The sequence below is a fragment of the Miniopterus natalensis genome, chromosome 2 (genome assembly GCF_054644295.1).
Source record: "Miniopterus natalensis isolate mMinNat1 chromosome 2, mMinNat1.hap1, whole genome shotgun sequence".
NCBI classification, from domain to species: domain Eukaryota; kingdom Metazoa; phylum Chordata; class Mammalia; order Chiroptera; family Miniopteridae; genus Miniopterus; species Miniopterus natalensis.
The window spans coordinates 175,134,344-175,156,359 of record NC_142082.1 but is presented as its reverse complement, the minus strand read 5'-3'; the positions used below and the strand labels follow the sequence as shown (position 1 = coordinate 175,156,359).

Here is a 22,016-nt window from a genome sequence, read left to right as displayed (position 1 = left end):
CTGGAAAGGCGCTGGCATGCTCCCAAGAGGGAGAGTCCGGTGGCAGAATTTTCAAAACCTGGAGAGGATGGCCTCTCCTATGTATATTTAGTTCAGAAATCTTGAAAGACTGCATGACCCAGTGGAGGAACACTTATTTGACTGGAACTGTACTCCTGGCGAAATTTCAAGAGTAGCTAATTACCTTCCAGTGATGTGTAATTAAAAGCCGTAGGAACAAAACCATTTGAAATACAGTCGAAACAGTTTTTCCGTATGCTTTGCAATTACACTTTTATTCCTCATTGTGTTTAAGGGGTGAGGAACACCTGCACGGGCCATTTTATTTTATTTATTTTGCACGGGCCATTTTATAAAGCAAGACTACAGAGGGTCCAGACCTTTTACCCTGAAGGTGAAGGTCAAAACTCAGTTTGATTGAAAAGCAGAAGAAGCCTGGCCAGGCCTGGCTCAGTGGTTGAGCATTGACCTAGAATGCAGGAGATCAGAGTTTGATTCCCTGTCAGGGCACTTGCTGGGCTGCAGGCTAGGCAGCCGATCAATGACTCTCATCACTGATTTCTCTCTCTCTCCCCTTCCTTTCCTCTCTCTGAAATCAATAAAGATATGTTTAAAAAAAGAAAATAGAAAAGCAAAAGAAAAACACCAAGTAAGTGTTCGCTGTGTTGTCCTTTGGTGTCTGAAAAGCTGCTACAAAATCACTGGCGTGACTTTGAATCGGATGAAGCCTTAATTTGAGGAAGTGTCATTAGCTGGGTAATGTTTAAAGCGACAGTCTCTCCTTTAGAAGTCGTCCCTGAGGACCCACACCTAGAACATCCCGTGGGGGCGCAGACCGTTACCTGAGTCATACACAAGCGGTGCTCTGCAAACAGCCCTTAAGTGAGCTCTTGGCCTCTCGTTGCAAACTTGGCCTCACGCTTACCTAGAGTTAAAGCCAAGTGTGGGCCAACTTGAGAAGTCTGGCACCCCGGCCGCCTCCGGGGCGCCCGTGCGCTTCGCTCCCACGGGGAGGGTGCCGGGGGTGCCCCGAATCGCGTCCTCGCAGCGCCCCCCCCTCCCACCCGGGCTCACGCGCGCCCCTGCTGCGCTGCGCTGCGGAGAGGCCCCCGCAGAGTTCCGTGCGCCTTGGTTTTAATCTCAAGTCTGCGAAAAGGGAAAACGAACCCTGCCAACCCCCGGCCTGAGAACACAGACCATGAGTCACAGGTTTGGGGGTTCGGACCCGCAGTACTGGTGATGCGCCTGTACGTGGGTAGGTGGGGATGGGGTGGGCTGCCCCAAGGAGGCCACAGCCCTTCTCTCCTGGAAAGTCCCTCTTCCTCTTGGGGATCCGGTCCCCCATCCGCGACTTGGAGGGCGCGGCCAAGGGTCCGGGAAGGGGCGGCGCTTGCGCTCCAGGTCGCCGCCCCCGCGGCCACATCACCAGGCTCTGGCTCCGGCCCCCGCTCCCCTCTCCCCCCCAGCCCCGGGCGGCGCCAATCCTGCGCCTGCGCCTGCGCCGGGCGGGCGCGCGGGGGCGGGGCGGGGAGCCAGCGGGCCTCGGGCGCCGGCTCCGGGCTGTCAGCGCCGAGCAGCGGGCGCGGGGAGGCGCGCGAGCGGGGAGGAGCCGCGGGCCCGGGCAGCTGCCGCTGCGGTCGCCGCGGGCGAACTAGGTGAATGCCCCACCCTCCCCGGCCCCGGTGCCCCGGCGGGGGCTGAGGAGGCGGGGTCCCCGCTCCGCGGCAGGTGGTAATGGAGGGGAAGTCTCGGCTTTGGCCGCGGCGCCGGGCTCGGGCGCATCCCAGGTACCGGAGGGAGGTGGGGCGGGACCGGGGCTCGGGACCTGGGGCCGGGGTGCGGGGAGCGGGGAGGTGGGGCGGCACCGGGGCGCGGGGAGCGGCTGCGCGGCGGGCCCCGTCCTAGCGCCGTGCCCCCTCCGGCCCGCGGGCAACGCCGGCGCGGGAGCCGGGCCGCCCGCCTGCCCAGCCTCGGGCGGAGGGCGGGCTGGCTCAGGGCGCCCGCAGCGACCCGGGCCGGGGCACTGGGCCGGACGCGGTGGTGGCGAGGGATGGGGGGAAGGGGAGCCGATGGAGGGGCGGGCGCACCCCAGAGCCTCTGCCTCGGGGCTCGGCGTTTGCTCTGAGTCACCGTGTTCTTTCATTCTCTTCTTTATATATGCGACGTGTATCTCAGTTTAAAAAACGCCCAAAGTGTTCATTTAGAGAAAGAGATTACATATCCGTCTGTGTTAGCTATTACACTTACATGTATATTACACATACACGCAGTCTTCTGTAATTGAACGGTTTTTATAGTTCACATGCTATATAATTCATCCTTTGAAAGTGTGCCGTTTAGTACAGTCGCGAAGTTCTGCGGTTATCAGCACTGTCTAGAACATTTGCATCACCCGGGAATGAAACCCTGTTTCCAGTTGCAGTCGCTCCTAATTCCCCACTTACCTGCTCCACTCTTTGGCAAACCACTAAGTTACTTTCTGTCTCTGTGGATTTCCCAATTCTGGAAATTTCCTAGAAATGGAGTCATCTATGTGGCTTTTTGGGACTGGTTTCTTTGACGTGGCATAATGTTTTCAAGGTTCACCCAGTGTTGTATCGTGTGTCGGGTGTTTTAGTCTTTTTATGGCGGGATAACATCCTATTGTATTGGTGGACCACGGGAGCACATTTTGCTCATCCATCCACTAGTTGATGGATATTAGGGACGTTTCCACTTTGTGGATAATGGTACTATGAACATTCGTGGATGTTTTTATGTGGGCGAATGCTTTTATTTCTCTTGGGTGTACATATATGTTTAACTTTTGAGGAACTGTAACTTTTGAGGAACTGCCCACTTTTCCCAAGTAGCAGCACTAGTTTACACTCCCACCAACCAGTGTATAAGGGTTCCAGTTTCTACACATCCTCACCAACACTTGGTTTTTCTATTGGATAATTTTCTTTGTAGCCATTCTGGTGGGTGTGAAGTGCTATTGATTTGCATTTCCCTGATTAACATGTTGAGTGTATTTTCCTGTGATTATTGTCCATTTGTGTACCTTCTTTGGAGAAATGTCTATTCAGATCTTTTGCCCACGTACTAATTGGGTAATTTTTTTATTGTTGAATTATAATGTTCATTTATAGAAAAAAATGTTGGTTTAAGGGGCTAGCACTAATAGAGACAATCAACCCGATATTAAGCAACATAATGCTTTGGGGAAAGTTAAATAAGCGCCACTTACGTCTTTCAGAATACCCTGTCAATTCTCAGGCATCTTAGTGCCCCTTTCCCACCTCTGGTGTTTTGAGAAAAGCTGCAAAAGGTGGGTTCATGACCAGAGTCAAGAAAGACCACACATTTAGTTGGCATTTTCATATATTCTACTCTTGGTTTGAAAAAAGTCCCAGTTATCACTTTAATTACAGATAATTTATTTTGTTGGCTAGCTAAACAAACTAATAACAATTAGCAAACCCCTATTACTCAATTAAATTTTCACATGCTTCTCAGGCAAAGTGGAAGATCTTATTTTCCTAAGTTTGTGTAGTCTTTATTATAATTATATTTATATGTAGTTGGCAAATAAGTATTTTCGATGGCTTTGACGTTAAGAACCTCTTAAAGCTGAATGAATGCTGCTGTGTTTATTTCGTGGTTAAGTTCTGAGTTCACACAAACTTAGCATTAGCTTCAGGTCTTTCGTAGCAAAAACCACTGAAAAAGACATGACACTTGGAATGACCAGGAATTCAGGCCCATTTTTCTATTACTGTGATACGACTGCTGAAAAGTGTACTACCAAATTTCAGAAATGTTATAGAAAATAAAATCAAATATTTCCAAGTAGAAATAGTGGATAAGCAACTTACTAAAAGTGTGCTAAGAGCCCTAGCTGGTTTGGCTCAGTGGTAAGAGCATCAGCCCATGGACTGAAGGGTCCCAGGTTTGATTCCGGCTAAGGGCACGAGGCTCAGTTGCAAGCTCCACCCCCAGCCCCATTTGGGGTGCGTGTGGGACGCAATCAATCCATGTGTCTCTCTCAAATCCATGTTTCTCTCTCTCTCTTTGTCTCCCTCCCACTCTCTCTGAAAAGCAATGGAAAATATTAGGATAAAAAAGAAAAAAGTGTGTGAAGAGAAGTCCAATCCTCTGCTTCAAGTACCAAGTTGTAACACAATGGAAACATTTAACCCATTTCTGCCTCATTGGCTGCAGTAGTAGAATGAGGCTAGTAGTTTCAATATATAACCTGAGTGTATGTTGTTTTGTTTTAGCTATGGAATGATTATCAAGCATTGAAAATATAACCTATCCAACCTAATATTGTTATTGATGTACCCAAAGGATATATAAATATCTTGTGGCTACAAATGTTTTCTCTAGTTTGCCTTCTCTGCCTCCTGGAGAGGGCAGTGGGAACAACTTTTGATACATGATCCCTGGAAAACGCTGGTCAGAGCAGACCTACCTCCTTTATGGGAGACTTCTAGGCATTCCTCATCTTGTCTCTGTAATTACTGTAGTTAGATTTCTGTAGCTTTAAAGTAAAATTAAAAATCTATCATCTATCTATCATCTATCTATCTATCTATCTATCTATCTATCTATCTATCTATCTATCAATTATCTAATCTAGTAAAGATCAAAGGCTAGGAATGTCGAATACTCTTATCTAATGTGAATGGATTTAATCAGATTGCTTTTCTCCTGATCAGTTGCACTGAGGAAATGAGAGCTTTGACTTGAGTGGGGTTAGGAGAGGGAAGTAGTATGGGATTTTGGAACATTTTTGAGGTTTGGGCAAAACTTTATTTCTAAAAGTGTGGGTGTTGAAAATGGAGATCTTTGGGCAGCGTAAGGGGTCTGGAAGATGAGAAAAGAAAAGCACAGATGAGAAACATTTTGGAAAGGACAGTTGTAGGATATAAAGGCGTATCCAACTTATTCAGACGTTTTTGCCCAAGAAAAGTTCTAAATAGGAAAAGTGGAAAAACTCTTCTTGTCCTTCATTCCGTTTCCCTTCCCATTTCATTTGTTGCACGTTGCTCCTCCCTGTCTACTCTTCTAGGCCCCAGAATCAGGCTGGGATTACTATTGTTCGTGCTGAGGGCTTCCAGTGTGCTGATTACACCCCTTCTCTCGCCAGATTCTGGTCAAATTGAGCTCAAATTCAAGAAACTAGATGAGGATTAAAGTATTAAAGTAGTTCCATTGTCATTTCCGATAAAGTTGGATTGGAGAATTTAGCTTAGACTTGTGCTTTCCCTATTCCTTCTTAATTTACCTACGCAGACAAAACTGCAGACCCAAAAAAGTGCAGGTCTCCTCCTGCAGGCAGGGAAAGTTTGTATCTCATAGGAGCTGGAGCCAGTGAAAGCTCAGGGGTGGGGCTTATGTGGAATATTGACCTTTATCCTTGTTTTAGCCACTAGATAAATCACTTTCCTGTAGGAGGAACCACTGATGGGGTGGAGAGAAAGTGTCCCTTCAGTCCTGAGAGAGGTTGTCAGTGCAGAGAGGAAAAGAAGCAGCCATTTCTCATTGGTCACTCGAGTTGTAGGTAAGCGTGTTTTGAGGACCAGCTTAGGAACTTAACCTCTATTTTTAAAATTGGAACTAAGAACGTGTTTTCCTTGGAAATAACTAAACAGTTTTTAAGTGGGCGATCATTTCATTGTGTGGTTCAAGATACAGACTTATTGAAGCCCAGGTCCCTGTTTTACTCATCAGCGGACAGACTCCTTGCTCTCGGAGTTACAGCCTAGAGAGACAAGCATGAGTACAATTATGGTAAAGCATCGTCAGTGTTAGAAAGCATGGAGTACTTTGGGACCACGGAGGAGGGGGAACTGGTTCATCTAAGAGGGTCAGGGGAGGGATGTGTAAGAGCTAAGATCATAAGGCGGAATGCGAAGTAGCCAGGTGAAAGGGAAGGGCGAGGATGGGCCTGTGTTTCAGGCAGAAAGAACGTGGAAAAGCTAAGAAGTGTGAGAGTGTCGTACACAGTATTTTTCAAACTGCAGGCAGCCGGGCACCTACCAGTAGATTGTAAAATCAGTGAAGTGGGTTGTGACCTATCTGTTTTGAAAAAGAAATAAAATAGACAATAAGAGTGTGTCACACACACATGCTTATTAGATTGTGGTATATAGTTAGAAAATCCCTACAACACAGGAAACAGAAGTCCAGTGTCTTCGGTAGTTGGGGATGATTATACGTGATTTAGTTAACCTTATTACAGACTTTGGATTTATCTTAGAGTAGAGGAGAAGGCAGTGAAAAGTTTTCATCAGGGCCTGATTAGATTTCTATTTTCTACAGACCCCTTTGAATGCCTAGTCTTGCAAATATAAGCTTTACATTTCTTGGTCCGGTGTTACAGGTATTCCAAAATTGGTTCCAGTCCGTTTTCCTAAAGAATCATTCCACTTTTTTTTTTTTGTACTGGACCTTTCCAGATTCTTTGTTTGCCTAAGGGCCTTTGCACCAAGACTGAAAGATCTATGAGAGCAGACCTTGCCTCTGTTTTGTTCACATAGACTCTGGCATTTGGCAAGTGTCTGGTACCCAGTAGGGACTATGCAAATTTTTGTTGATAGAGGGTAAATCCCCTTAATATGAGAACTGTTACAGAGTAGCAGAAATGAACTTGATGTTGCTTTTGAAAAAAAGAAAATGTTTTATTAGAAATTCTTTTTTAGTTGAAATCGTGTGATAGAACCACATTCAGTTATTTAGAAGATAATTTAACAAAAAGTGCTCTTATGTTAAAACAATGGTGGAGATAAGAACAACAACCACCTTTTGATTTTGGGCTTTCTTCCCCCCAGGAGTACAGAGCAACACACTGGTCACGGGAAGAAGGCAGTCCAGCTGTCATTTATGTTTTGTATGAACCGAAAGACATTCTCCGAGCACCCCCCAAAAAGTAGTTTTATAAAGATGGCTGGGGACAAAGGGAATAAATTAGATTAAAATGTATCATTCGTATGAGAGTAATGGAGAGGAAACAGAAAATAGATTTTGATCTTAGAAGAAGTGAAAAAAGAACATCCGTACACACCAAAGAACTTACAAATAAGAATTTAATGATGTCAGTTTGTTGCCAGAGAGGGATTATACTGTCACAGGGCTGAGCCTTTACAGAACTAGACTGTGAAACCCATCCGTGAAGGAAAAAGTCGTTCAGGGGATGGTTTTGGTAAGTGGCAAGAGAAATTATGAAACATTCATGAAAGGTAGAGCGATTTCAATTTCTGAATCAAATTTCTTTTTAATGTATCTGAGATTTGGGAACTTTGCTAGTTAGTTTTGTAAATTAGGTTTTATGTAGCGTAAACATGAATGCTAGAATCCAAATTTGCTAATAAAGGATGGCTTTTAAAACTCATTACATTTTATATATTTATATTCGACAGAGCCCTATTTTAAACTGTGTGTCATAGAACTTATATTAAAACTATCTTTTATAAATTTATCCTAAGGAAACAATTCTAGATACGGAAAGTATTATGCACAAAGATGTTCATTTTCATTGTGATGTCATTTAGTCAAGAAAATGTCCTACTATTGGGAAATGATTTATTAAAATATGGCAATCCACTCGAAGAAATTTAACCATTAAAATGCCTTTTTAGAGCAATGTTTTCTTAATACTTTTTTATTTTTGACTAGCAATGTCTGTGCTTTTATTGGCTACTTGAAAGGGCTGAAGGGAGATGAGCGGGTGGCTCTGATGCCAGGCCGGGCGCTTCGGCTTGTAGGTGACGGAGAACTCACCCAGGTGGTGGCCAGTCGGCTCAGGCTTGATTTCCGCCTGGTCGAGGTCTTGGCATTGCAGACGCCCACCGTGCCGCCCACCGTCCCAGGCAGCATGGTCTTGTCCCGCAGGTGCGTCTTCACCTGGGGCCCCTCCGCGGGCGGTGCTGCTCCTGGGCCCTGCGCAGGCGCCTGGGCCGCCAGCGCCCCTTCCTCCGCAGGCCCGGTGCAGCCGCAGCTGGCGGGGCTGTGCAGCTGCATCAGCTGCATCAGCTGGCGTGAGACCCGTCCAGCAGCCGGTCGAGATCCCCCTCGGGGTAGGTGAACTTGCGGAGGGTCAGTTTTTCCCGCTCCACTCCCGCCATCCTGTCGGTTCTTTGGAAACCCTGTTATTTATTACTTTTTAAATTATAAAATAAAAAGTGCTCAGTATCAACAGAAGTTCAAATCATCTAAAAATATGCGGGGTTTAAAAAGTGAAAGTGGTATTTCAAGTCCTCCTTGCCCTACCAAGCCAGGCCAGCCCAGCTCTCCTGGGGTCAGTGCTCTGAGCACTTGGGTGTCTGCCCTTCCAGACTGTTATTCTAACTCAGCGGGTTTTCAAATTGTGCCCCAAGGCGGAGTTTCAGAGTCTTCTCAAGTTAGGTGAGGTGGGTGAAAACCAGGGTGCTTCACCCTATACTGCTTTTATCTATTTTATGTATTGGGATTCACATGACATTTCATTTAAACAAAGAATTTCTCTGCATTAAAAAGAAGTGTTTAAAAACAATTGGTCTGCCCTGGTCGGTGTCGCTCAGTTGGCTGAGCTTCGTCCAGTGCAGTGAAAGGTGACTAGTTCGAGCCCAGGTCAGGGCACGTTGCCCAGATTGCGGTTTGGAGGGCTCAGGGTGGGGTGGTACAGTAGGCAACCGATTAATGTTTCTTTCTCTCTCCCTCTACCTTCCTCTCTCTCTAAAATCAATAAAAACATATTTATAAAAAGAAAAATAAATGAAAACAATTGGCCTAATTTATAAAATAAAGTGCTAAGTCCCCTACTGAGGAATCCCAGATCCTCCCCAGTTCCCCATTTTGCTGCTTGGTCGCAAGAATGAAGACCCGTCTTCATTTTCTCTGGCAGTTTTCTGCATGGTCATCATGTATCTAGTTAGAATACACTCCCCCTTCCTTCTTACCCCCCATCTCTCCAAACCTGACTTACTCTTTAAGGCTTAGCTCCTCAATGTTTTGTTCATTCCTTCTTTTAACATGTATTTAGTGAACACCTATACTTTGAATAATAAGGGGGAATATAGAGAATCTTGTATCAAAAGTTCATAGGCTAGTAAAGGGTGACTTTCATGTAAATAAGTGCAGTAAGTATTATAAAGTTAAAAGCATTTGTGGTGTGAGTGCTACAGATATACGTGGGCTCTTCCTTCTACGCTGTCTTACATGGTACTTATAAAAAGGGCATTTTATGATATGATTGCATTTCTGGTTCTTTGGTAGTTATTTGTTCATTTATTGATTAATAGAAGATAATGCAGAGTTTACCTGTGAATCAGGGATGAGACCTGGGAAGGAGTTGTGTTCATTCTTGAGCAATCAACTATGTTAAAAATAACTTGAATCCAGTTTACTGGATTCCAGTATTGGGCCTGAATAGAGTCGAGAGAGTACTGGGAGGACCTTGGCTCTGTGTTTCCTGTCCCCATGGTCACTTACCCTGCTGTACAAGGATCACAACACAGAGAATGCCTGTGGTGTCTTATCATTAGCCATTTAGTTAGAAAGTTGTGGATTCAAGTCTGTTGTCTTTATCTTGCTAACTTTATAGCTTGGGCGTATTACTTAACCTCTCTGAACCTCAGTTTCCTAAACTATAATGTATGAACATGTCTTCTAGTGTTTTAAAAAAAGATTATATGGGATATGTACATATAAGTGAAGTGTATTCTTTTTGCTGTAAGTGGTATTGATGTTCTATAGAATGGGTGGCTGTTCTTTCTTTGGGTTTGAACTTTTATGTATTGTGGAGGGTTTATGTATTAGACTCTAGTTCTTTGAAGAAGTGTGTGTGTTTTTAGTCCGACAGTGGCTTTTTTGGATAAGCTATTCATATTTTTGGGAAGTGTAAACAATAGGAGGGTAGACATGACTCTCTTGGGCACATCGCGGAGTTGCCTGTTGTGTCCAGTCAGTAGGTCGGCGGCGATATTGGGTGTCAGATGGCTCCAGCCCCAGGCCTTCTTGCAGCTACCCAATGCCTGGGGACTCCCAGTCACGCAGCTGAGCCGGGGCAAGACACGGGGGAATGAGTACCAGCCAAGCAACATCAAATGGAAGCACAAGCACGGTTGGATAAAGCGCTTGAGCACGCTGGCTGGTGTCCAGGTCATCCTTCGCCGCATGCTCAAGGGCCGAAAATCGCTGAGCCATTGAACGCGACGCTGCTGCTGAGACCCCCATGGCCCCCCCAAAACATTTCCCTCGATTCTCCTGCTGCTGTTTTTGTGAGGAGGTTGGATGACTCAGACATGAGTGCTCCTCCAGTTGCGTGGTTGGCCCAGGGACAGAAGTGTGAAGTTGGGCCGGAAGGGGGAGTAGGAAGTCAGACCTTGCCAAGTCCCTTTTTACGCTTTTGAATTAAGAATTTCCAACACACGGCAACAGTTCATGGAATAGTATAGTGAATCTCGTGTATCCACCCATTTCTGACTACCAATGAACCACAAGCCATCCTTCCCTCTCCTGTTTTTTGAAGCAGACCTCAGGAATCAGGTTATTACTCATGTAAATATTTAAGAATGAATCTCTCCAAGATAGGGACCCTTTAAAACTTAATCATAAAACTTTAACACTTAGAAAAAGTCAGTAATTCCTTAATATCATTAAATATCTAAATTTCAAAAAAACAACACACCAAAAAAAAACAATATAGGAAAGTAATAGGGCCAAAGGAACATGTAGTGAGGGAATAAATCTCTTTCATCATCTAGTATATTTTCCTGAGACTTAAAGCAGACTGTTAGACCTATGATCAAAAAGCAGAATGATTGAGTGTCAACCTAGGATCCAGGCGATCACTGTTGGATTCCTTATCTGGGCACATGCGGGAGTTTCAGGCTCGATCCCCAGTCGTGGAAGTGCAGGACGCAGCTGATCAATGATGACTCTCTCATCATTGATGTTTCTCTGTCTCTCCCTCTCCCTTCCTCTCTCTGAAATCAGTAAAGATATATATAAAAAAAAGTAAAATTAATAGGTAGCCCCAGAATCCAAAGCCTGTCCTGCTGTTTCTTTCATTATACCTGCCTCTTGCCTCTATCTTTTAGATAACAATCAATTAATAAAAATATTTTATGGTAATTTTCTGATTCTCTTTAAAAGGAAAAAAGAAATCGTGTACACTATCATTTCTAGATTATAGAGTTTCAAAATAATGGCAGGCAAACTCAGGACGGATTCCACCTTCCTAATGTATAACGATCTGGTTGGGTACACTTAGCTCTCCAGGCCTGAATAAACCTTACAGTGCGGTTAAGGTGGGCTGTTTTATTTGCTTATCATAAAGATGTTATTTAGTTAGTTAGTAAATTTTTGTTTATAGCAGCTTTTTTTGTTATAATTGCCAAAATAATAACACCCTCTGTTTATTCTTTTTTTTGGGGGGAGCAAGATGTTATTTAGATATCTGTTTAAAAATGAAGAGATACATCAGATAGGATATTTAAGTTTAACAACAGTATCAGAACTACTTCCTGTTTCAGCTTTCATTTTCTTTTTAAAACTTTGTGGTTTCCCGAAGACTTGTGTTGTTCCGTATATAGAGGTACTGTTTAATGTGTGTATATACTAGTCAGTATATATATGTATGTTACATATACACACACACACTACTTTATAGTATGCTCGCAGTTTAATTGTAAGGAGGATGGGTAAGGTGTATAAAATGTAAATATTACACTTCAATTGATTTTTTTTTAGAGAAAATTGGCACAGAACAGTTGATTTGAAAATTATAAGCCAGGGGTTGAGTACAGCAGCGTATAACATTCTTTGTGATTGTTTGGTATAGTACATTCCGCAGTAAGGAGGAAAAAATGGGAAGTTAGATTTTGAGCCTTTTATAAAAATGTGTAATAATAATGACGGATAATGATAATAATTAGCTAACATTTATTGGAGGCACGATCTACTGTTCTAAGCACTTTACATGTATTAAGTCATTTAATTCTCACAATAGCTGCATGAAGGATATATTTTTTTCAGGAGGAAACTGAGGTGTAGAGGCACAGATCCTACAGCTAGTGAAAATCAGAATATAAGCCAAAGCAGTTTGACTTGGGAGCCCAGGCTCTTAATTACTATCACTGTCATTAGTGTGTTGACACTTCTTGACATTTCATTTTTTGGAAGCATATCATCTCTTTAATTGAAGTGTGAAGATTTGCTGAATAAGTCACTTGAAATTCACTCATAAAATCACTCAACGCAAGCGATGTTACTTATTCATCTAATGGAAGCATAGCAAATATCTTGGTAAGCTTTGTACAATTTCAAACATAGCATGAAACATTTGCTGTGATTCCACATGAATAATATAACTTTGAACAGGCAGTTAATATTCTCCTTTTCAAAATGTGATTCACTGAAAACTCTGTCCTCAGGTATGGGATTTTGATTGTGCACAGATTTCATAATCTGATTTAGACTCGGACTGCTCCTTAGAACAAAGCATTCCTGTCTCAGTCCGGGGGAGCATTGCTTAATAGGCGATCTAAGCGTGTGTTTGAGCTTAGTAAAGGGAGCATCAAAAGAGAGAAACACATTTAAATAATTTAATGTTTTGTAATTTTTAAAGAAACAGGTCATCTTTCTGGAAGAATCATACTGTTTGTGACTCATTTTGTTTGGAGTTATTATGGTTTTGAATAATGTGTGGTGGATTGTTGAGGGGACACACCATCGATGAGATGGTAACCTGGCCCTGCCTTGGAGCTTGATGGGGCAGAGACAGTTATTGATTCACAGCCATCTAACAAATAGATGTGATATAAATGAAATCATGGTTATGAAAAACAAATACAGTAGCATGGTAGTTGTCTGAAAGCGTTTGTGATGTACTGATTGAAGGAAGACGGTTGCCTTTTATTTCTTCTATCCTCACCCGAGGATATGTTTTTAAAGAGAGAGGAAGGGAGAGAGAGAGAAACATCGATCGGGTGCCTCCAGAACATGCCCCAACTGGGGATTGAACCCACAGCCTAGGTATGTGGCGCCTGACTGGGAATTAAACCCAAAACCTTTTGGTGTACCGGACGATGCTCCGACCAACCAAGCCACCTGGCCAGGGCAAGGCAGTTGCCTTTTAGTTGTACAGTGGAACCTCAGTTCTTGAACTTCATTCATTCCGGAAGGCTGTTCGAGAAGGGGTTGAAAACGGAATCTTTTTTTTTCCCATTAGAAATAATGTATATTGAATTAATTTGTTCCAGAGCCCCCCCAAATTATTCCGTTTTAACCTTTCTTATATATAGTACCTGTCTAATGTACTGTTTAATCTATAAAGAAACACTTTTCTTAAATTTATTGAACTACCCCCTACTAGCCTTAAATGAATCACATTCAGCACTTGTTCCAGGGTTGTGTTTCAGGAAGTTAAGCAGCACCTTCGCTTTTTCACTTGTCTTTGCCTTCTAAATGCTATCACCGGCTAACTGCTTTTAGTTTATCCAAATCAGCAATAGTTTTTCTACCTCTTCAGTTGCCTGTGATTGTTTCTTTCACACCCTTAGCAACATTAGCATTCTTGATAGCCTCTTCATGTTTTAAAATAGTACTTATTGTCCATTTTTGCCAGCAGCAAAAGCAACAAAAAACGAACAAACAAACAAAACCCACAGAAATATTCACAGCACTATTTCCTGAGATGTTAACACTGTGAAGCTTAGTGGTAAACTGACTCACATTCTCTCCTTTGTCTGTGGCCTGAGAGAGAATTTTTGTCATGCTGATGTAGCAACGTGAAAGGGTTTGTTCAACTATGAGGCATTTTTTCCAAGAACAACTTAGTTGAGAAGGGAATTGTTTGAGATGGGAGACATTCGAGAACTGAGGTTGGACTGTATTTTTCTTACTGGGGAATGTGTGGAGAGGGAAAAGTAGAAAAAAAAAATGAAAGAAAAAAATTCTAGGGCTCCTTGGAGTTTTAGAAGCATTCAATTTTAAGTAGCCATTAAAAATAACTTTGTCGAATAATGTTGATAAGGAAGCATTTTTGATACCTTTTGAAGTGCAAAAAACAGGATGCAAAACTCTATGTACAATATGAGCCTGTTTTTGTTTTCAACATACATATAGAAAAAATATGGCAATGTCATCATATATATACCACTATGTGATCAGTGATTATCTCAGATGGTGGGTTTCCAGAGTAAACAATTTTCATTTTATCCCAGGCTTTTTGGTTTTTTTAGTTTTTGCTTTGAACGCATATCGCTCCTGTGAAAAAAAGAAAAACAAGAAAAGATAAACTATGCCAGTGGACATTAGAAGCAGAGTTTCAAATGAAGTGTGAAAGATGGGTAGTCAGGACATGTTTATGAGCAGAGGCCAGGAAATAGCAACTATGTTGCGTCGGGGATGGCTTTGAGAGTAGTTTTAGCTCTTCAAGTTGGACTTGGAGCCCTTCAGCAAATGGCTCCTTTCCTTTCTTTCTTTTTTTTCAAACTGGCATTTGAATGAAAAAGTGCACAGCCCTGACCAAAGGGTAGAGGAGAGACTTGATTGCAGGGAGTAAAGGTGGTGAGTTAGGTCATCGTTTCAGGTTTGATGCCAGGGTGGTTGAGTAACATGACACTGTGTACCTGTGGTTTATCTAATCGGCACGTAGGCTCTCCTAGAGAGTTTGTGCACTTGAACCGCCTTCGCGGCCCTGAGTACCAGGGAGCGCTCCGAGGGAAAGTGCAGCTTGAGGCAGGTGGAAGATCTGGCTTCATCTCCCTGGGAGAAGATGCCGAGGGAGGGAAGGCGATAGGCCGCCGCCCGAGGAAGACCTTCGTGTAGGAGCTGTCGTGTTTCACCACCTAATGGGAGGTAATGTTGTTTGGTGTGGCCTGCTCATTCGGGTAGCCTGCTTCTGCTCCCGGAGAGGGGAAAGGAAAGGGCCCTGGGAAAATAGATGTGCTCTGAGTAAGTATTTGAAATGGGATAGCTGAAAATGATGAGATGCTCTTAATCTTAAAATGTAGGAGAAAAGTGATAACCTTATAGATGCCAAAGCATTTTTTTTCTCACTTTTCTTATAACGTTTTGTTTTTCTTTTAAACTTTGACACATTAGCTTCCTTTCTTCCTTCCCCTTTTCTTAAAAAGAAGATTTTTAGAACTTTGAGCTCTGGCTGGGTAGCTCAGTTGGTTAGAGAGTTGTTCCGATTTGCCAAGGCTGTGGGTTCAATCTCAGGGCACATACGACAATCAGCCAATGAGTGCATAAATGAGTGGAACAAATCAATGTTTCTCTCTCTCTCAAATCAATAAATAAAAATTTTAAAAAATCAATTTAAAAAAAACCAAGAAAACTTTGACACATTGGCATCCTTTCTGCACCTTAAATTTCTGGAAGCTTTTATTTTCAATTTTCAGTTTAATTATACAAAAAGTTAAGTGCTTATTTCAAGTAGGTCCCAGAAGTGGGTTTGCATTTTTAAAATGGAATTCTTTCTAGGAGTGTAAGGATGTGTTAAGGATAAAAGTATGAAAGTATGCTTTTGTATAAGTTCTGAATAATAATTTCTACTCATTTGAGATGCTGATGAACTCTACTTATCTAGTTTCTAAATTTAGTTATTTCAGACTTTTAAGTACCAGAAAAAAACAGTAAGGAAATGTTTTATTTATGTTTTATTCTTATGTACACTATCATTTACCCAAGTGTGTTGAGTCAGTTTATAAAAATAACACCTACAAGAAATAATGGTTTCAAAAAAAGAATTACAAAACCAGTAACAAAGAAAATAAAAGTAGTATAATGTTAAGATTAATAAATTGATCATAGATTTGAGTTTCAGATGTAGCTGTAAATTTCCTTGCTGCTGAAGTTAAAAAAAAGGGGGGCAGCTAAGTCTTTATTAAAGAAAAGTAAAATACCAGTTTTCAGTAGCATGGCTTTGTGTAGCTGTAATTTCTAAATAAAAATTCATGAGGAGGTGAAGTGTTCTCAGTGGTGGTTTGCAGGAAATTAATGTGAATTACACATCAGTTATAGGAGCAAGCTATTAAGTGTTAGGTAGTTTTTTGAATAAGATACAGGTAAGCAATGGTTAAATTAGACAAGGGGAAATCTACTTTTTTGTTGTTTAAAAGCAGTTTCTCAACTTCAAAATAGAGTTCTCTGATTCAGTAACTCCTCTGATATCCAGCCATCCGTTGAGTTGTTTTAAACAGAAGCACTGATATTTCTGGCAAGTGTTTGCTTCCTGTATTATTTTTTAAAAATCTATTTCTGTACTGCTATCAACTTAATCAGAATACCTAGTTAAGTGAATCTTTTTTTCACGTTTCAGTTGATTGGTTTGATAGGGCTAGATATAATCTAACAGGTGGCACTTGGCGAGATAAACTGTACTTTGTTTATGCAATACACTTAGTTCTAGGACACACACCATGTCTACTCTGTCAACATTTTCTCAATAAGTAGAAATGGTTTAACTGTGGATTGTTGTTTAGTTGATTCATTGACTTGTTTTTGATGTATCTTTCTTCTAATAAAACATTCTTTAAAAAAGTATCATCATTGTTATGTTAGTGGAGTTGAGGGTTGTAATTCTGAAGACAAAATCATTTGCTCTGGGTCTGGTTGCTTTTGAAAAATTATTTGCACTGTATGGAGGATTTATTATACAGAAGGCTTATTAAACCCACTGATGATTTCTCTGGCCTTAAACGAATTCTTTACAAATATTTGGCTGTCTTTTAGGCATATAGAAACTTAAGGGTTATTAGCCTTTTGTGTCAGTGGGCAGTCTTAGAAATGAGTGATTGTTTTATGCAATCAGCTAGCTTTTGGATGTCAGTACCTGAATTATGTCCTTAACTTCTCAAGCTTTTGTGTGTGTTAGAAAACATCAAGCCCACCAATTTTGCAGCAGCCGAGAGCAACTGAAATGGCAGTTAACTGCCCTTTCACTTTCTTCCCATTTTTCTTGTCAAGGAAGTTCTACATTACTGCCTGTTAGCTAAATGACACCTATGTGAGCGCTTGAATTCAGTGTAAGTAGACAGCTTCCAGTTTAAGCCAAAGAAGTCAAGTTTTTTTAAAGAAGCTAACCCTGGTCCTGGCCTGGTTGCTTAGTTGGTTAGAGCGTCCTCCTGATACACCAGTATTGCAGGTTTGGAATCTGGGCACATACAAGAATCAACCAGTGAATTCATGCTTAAGGGGAACAACAAATCGATGTTTGTCTCTATTTCTCTCTCCCCTCCCCCTCCCCATTCCTCTGTCTCTCTCTAAAATCAGTTTTTTTAAAAAAGAAGCTAACTGTATTTCAGCCAAAATAAATAAATTTTTAGAAAAAGGAATGGAGATAGTTTCATTTCATTTTAGAAGGGAGCCTTTTAATTAGGGAGGACAGTTATTTGTGAGGTAGCATTTCTTACATTTCAGTTTCCAAGCACTTTTAAATTAGGTGAACAATAATAAAAATTATAGGATAAAGTATATAAATGACTATGACTCAACTGTGTTTGGAGCCATTTGAAACTTAGACCTTAGAAGATTTGTGACAGTTACTGACGGGGCTTCGTTCTTTAGAATTGTTACCATGGGATAGTTCCTTTTCCTCGGGTAGCTAGAGGAAATGGGCAGAAGACATCCATACTCCTTTTTTCCCCCCTGGACATACATTCTTAGTAATACCATACATTATACCTCTGCCCAGAAGCAACAGTACATTTAGAATTCAGATTTCTTTTACGTCGCCGTATTGATTTTTAAATTTTGAGGGTCAAGTGATACATTAAATATCACAGGAAACAAGATGTCATCTGTGCCATGTGGGAACTGACAGTGGATACTTCTTTTTTAAAAACCCTCACCCAAAGATATGTTCTTTACTGATTTTAGAGAGAGGAAGGGAGAGGGAGAGAGAGAAGAAGAAACATCTATCGGTTGTCTCCCATTTGCACCGAGGATTGAACCCGCAACCTTTCTGGTGTACGGGACAACGCTCCAACCAACTGAGCCACCCAACCAGGGTGGGATACCTTTCTCTCTTTCTTTCTTTCTTTCTTTCTTTTTTTTAAAACTGTAAGTGATAGCAAAATTGTTAACTGTGTTTTGAGCATTTAATTTTGACTGTTCTTTCCTCTCTGTATCCGTAATCCTATATAATTTTTTTCTTTTTAATCCTACATTAATTTGGTAGATTTCTTTCAGGTGGTGTACTTTTATTGTAACCTTTTGAATAGGTGGAAGTTATTGGGTCTTGGGAACCGTTTGGTACCACGTATAGAAGTAGGAAAGCTGAATAAAGGGACTTGGAAGCTTAGGGAAGAGCAAGAGAGGAATTCTGCTGGTCGAGGTCATCTGCTGGAAAGCACTGACTAAACAGGGCCAGGAGCTCCGTGGGGGAGACGTGAAATCAAAGGGCTTACAACGCGAAACGATTTTAGTAATAACCGTAGGGCCAGCTCAGATGGAGGAGAGAGCTCTCTAATATGACCTAGTAGCCCAGGGCTGTGAGCCCCAGGAATGGGACTAGGCTCTCCTCATGGGTTCTGATGACTTCTCAGGGGAGAAGGGTTTGGCAACAAGGTCATGGCAGGATGGCAGAAAGTGCCAGAGTGAACATGAGAAAACCAAAGGGACGATTGTCTAAGAGCTGTTTGGCATAAGTGCTGAGCAGTGATTTAATGGTAAATTCTTCAGGAAAAGGAAACTTTGGAGAAGACGTGGAGAAGCTGAGGAGTTCACTGATACCTAAAAAGCTTTTAAAAATAGTTTTTGCTTGAGAGGAAGGAGTTCATCATGGAGAGAAATTGGTGAGGATTTAAGTTTACACAGGTTCGGGTCTTTAAAATGAAAGTAGTTGGAAAAAACTGAGTGGCCATAAAGTCAACCTGCTATTTGAGTGCTGCAAAAAGCAAATGAAATAGACACGGTCCTTCTTTATGAACCTGTTATTCAGTTAAACAGTTACGTACTTACTGCCTAGTATTCAAAAGAATGGACCAATTTTCTTTTTTATAAAACAAGGAAATACATGGCATAAATCTGTTAAGGTCTAGTTTTGTTTGGCATGATCTTGCTGAAAGCTAATTTAACTGAGCACATAATACATCCGGTTTGGGAACTATATTTTAGTAACAAACAGAAACATAGAAGATGTGTTTAAAAAGAAATGAAAGGAGCAGATTGCGCACTTGCAGAGTGGCAAAAGAAGAACACATAATAACCCCAGTTAGACTTCTAGGTTATTTTGTGTGTGTAAGCTATGAGTGTGATAGTCCTGTGTTTTTGTTTATTTACACAAATGTGAAATACCCACTTGATCAAGTTTTGAGATTTCCCCCCCACGAAATATGATAATTACTGGTAATAGGTTAAATAAAAACCTTTTTATTGTTATGGGAAGATGATAAAGTATTAAACTCCCATATAATGCTGTGCTTAGTAATCAGCATGATTTAGGCCTGCTAACTCACAGCTCGGCTAGATTTTTCAAGTGTTTAACCTTTGCAGGGGAACAGAATGCCTTCTTCAGCACAATGGGCAGGTTTTTTCCAAGATGCTGCCTTAGTCAATCAACGCACATACCATACACTTCTTTTTCATTGAAAAATAAGGAATTTTAGTAGTAAAGTTTTTTGATTTTATAACTAAATTGAATTCATAAGAAGTGTAGTATTAGTATTTTCCTCTAAGTCAGTGGTTCCCTGACATATCTCTGTAGACCAGTGCTGGCCCACGAACACGGAGTTTTTAATAAATTTAAATGTGTTCGATGGAAAGGCTATCTTTTAGTCTGAGATTTTATCCTATCTACTTCTTTTTTGTGTATGTCTTAAAATGTAAACTTACTTTTTAGAGGAAGATTTGGAAAAATATTTTTAGATTATGTGTTTATACATTTAATTTTTTTCTAGTGTATTGAGACGTAACTGACATGAGTTTCAAGTGGTCCATGGCATGTACTTATTGCAAGATAATTTGTACTACCAAAGAGCATTGTGTTTTTGTTTTTTTTTTTAAAAGCTATTAGGACAGAAACACCACTCAGACTGGCTTAGTCAATGAAGGAGTTTTATTGCACATATGATAGGGAAGATCAGGAGTGGAATGGGCTTCAAATAAATGAAATAGATGTTCTAATTATGGTGTCAGGACCCTCTCATCATGGCCTAGCTCTGGTTCTTTTCCTGTGGGTCTTCTAATGTAGATGGGCTTTCCTTCAACTGGTAGTGGTGATGGTGGTGGTAGAGGGAACCTTTAGAGGAGGAAGACTTAGTGATTGCTTCAGAATTATGTTATTCCAAAGGGAAGTGAGAAAACTCTCCCAGAGGCCTTCCACTCTGAGCCCTGTAAGCCATTTGTTCTTCGTTAAGTTAACTCTTTCCTGCATAGCCTTTATCACAGATGATCTCCTTTATTTGTACACCTGATTGGTTTTCCTCTCCATCAGAAGCAGGACTGGTTCCTGTTTGGTCAATCATGTAGCCTAGCCAGCACTCTGCAAATAGTAAGCCAACAAATATATGGAATTCCAGGGAAGGACTCAGATCCTGCTCAAGCCGCCTGTCATTATGTGGTCTGGAGGGCAGGGAACTGTGATTGATAGACCTACCAGAACCTCATGGAATAGGGGAAGGATGGTTTCGCACAGGAATTTTTTTTCACATAGCTAAAAAAATCAGGGAAAGATGCTGAGCAAACAACAACAACAAAAATATATATCTGCCATTTGTGTTTTATGTTCTGTAAGCATGGTTTAATACGTCACCCAACTGCCCAGTGTGCCGTGTAAGATTATGCATGTTCTGCAGTACATGAGGGTGCTTGGCTGAGGGGATGGAGTGGGGCTGAAATGCAGTCCAGGGCTCCACTCGCGAGCTTCCTTTTTCTGGGAGGCACCGTGTTTTTGAGTTTACACAAAGGATGTGTATGGTCTCTGTGCACAATGGCCATGGTAGAGTATCTGTCTCTCTGTCTAACCGGAATAGCTTGTACTGAAGTAAGAGTACTAGGGGCAAAGTATGAACGGGACCCGTGTCTCTGCATCTGGATCCCGCTGCCAACTCACTGTAGGCTCCGTGCTTACTTACCCCTGTTCTGCGTATATTCTCAGAGGGATGACTTGTCTTGGGAAATTCCTCTTTTTCTTTCTCCCCTACCCTCCATTTTTCTGTTTGTTGGTCAAGTTTCCTAAGAACGCATTTTGAGCTTTCTGAATTTTAGGGTGACTGAATAGCGATACGGGTGCTGTCACGCTTCTTTCTGGTTTATCTGCATTTCTCTGCATGTCCATTTTGATCAACCTAAGAATTCTTGAAGAAGGAACTGCCTCCATCCATCACTTGCCCTTCAGTGGAATAGATTTGTCTGAAAGCTCAGTCGCTTTGAGGTTTGTTTTATATTTTGTATGATTAAAGATGTCTTTGAGGCAGAGAAATGCTCTATTTAAAAAGAGATGAGTGGGTTGAAGGAAAAGACACTCAATCAGACTCATTTTGGGCGGCCGGGAATCTCCTAAGTTCCAGACATACAGCTGAGCCTCTCATTACGTGGAAGGTTCTCTGGCAGCTCACTAGCCTTATTTATCTCTCTTTCTGGGACTGCTTAGTTTCTTCTCTGCTTCCCCCGGACATTGTTTCCGTTCATCTGATTTTCTTTAAACACTGACTTACTCTGTATACATACCAATCTGCAGGCGGCCAAAATTGGCAACTGGTACTTAACCTGCTCATTGGATTCTCGGTGCAAGCCCACAGGAAGTCTGCAGCATCATCACTTGGGGAGCTTAAAGGAAAAGATTTATAGGTCTCAGACATAGATATTCTGAGTCAGTGGGTGTGCGGTCCTAGATTCTGTGTTTGGGCAGTGTTCCCTAGCAGGAATATCCAGACCCCTCCATCATCACAAGCGGGATAGAAGGCAGATGTGTGACAATGACATAGAGGAGCTCGCCTTAGCATCCACTTGTCCCCGACGTAGCCCCTCTTCTTTTTCTCTCTGCCGTTCCATGTTAGAGATCCCCCTATCCGAGACGAGATGGATATTCTAAGGCA

General features: G+C 41.8%; 1 protein-coding gene and 1 pseudogene across 2 annotated transcripts in view; both read left to right on the top strand.

The window, feature by feature from the left end:
• The first annotated feature begins 1,590 nt into the window (after positions 1–1,590).
• Positions 1,591–22,016, top strand: part of SLC41A2 (solute carrier family 41 member 2) — a 71,131-nt gene continuing 50,705 nt past the window's right edge. Inside the window, exon 1 of one of the 2 annotated variants that reach the window (XM_087814867.1) lies at positions 1,591–1,655. The gene's annotated coding sequence lies outside the window, so the exon portion shown is untranslated. Of the gene's footprint in view, positions 1,656–1,676; positions 1,788–22,016 lie in introns of those variants that run through there. The other variant, XM_087814866.1, reaches the window with a different exon arrangement.
• Positions 9,886–10,173, top strand: LOC107545154 (large ribosomal subunit protein bL34m pseudogene; annotated as a pseudogene).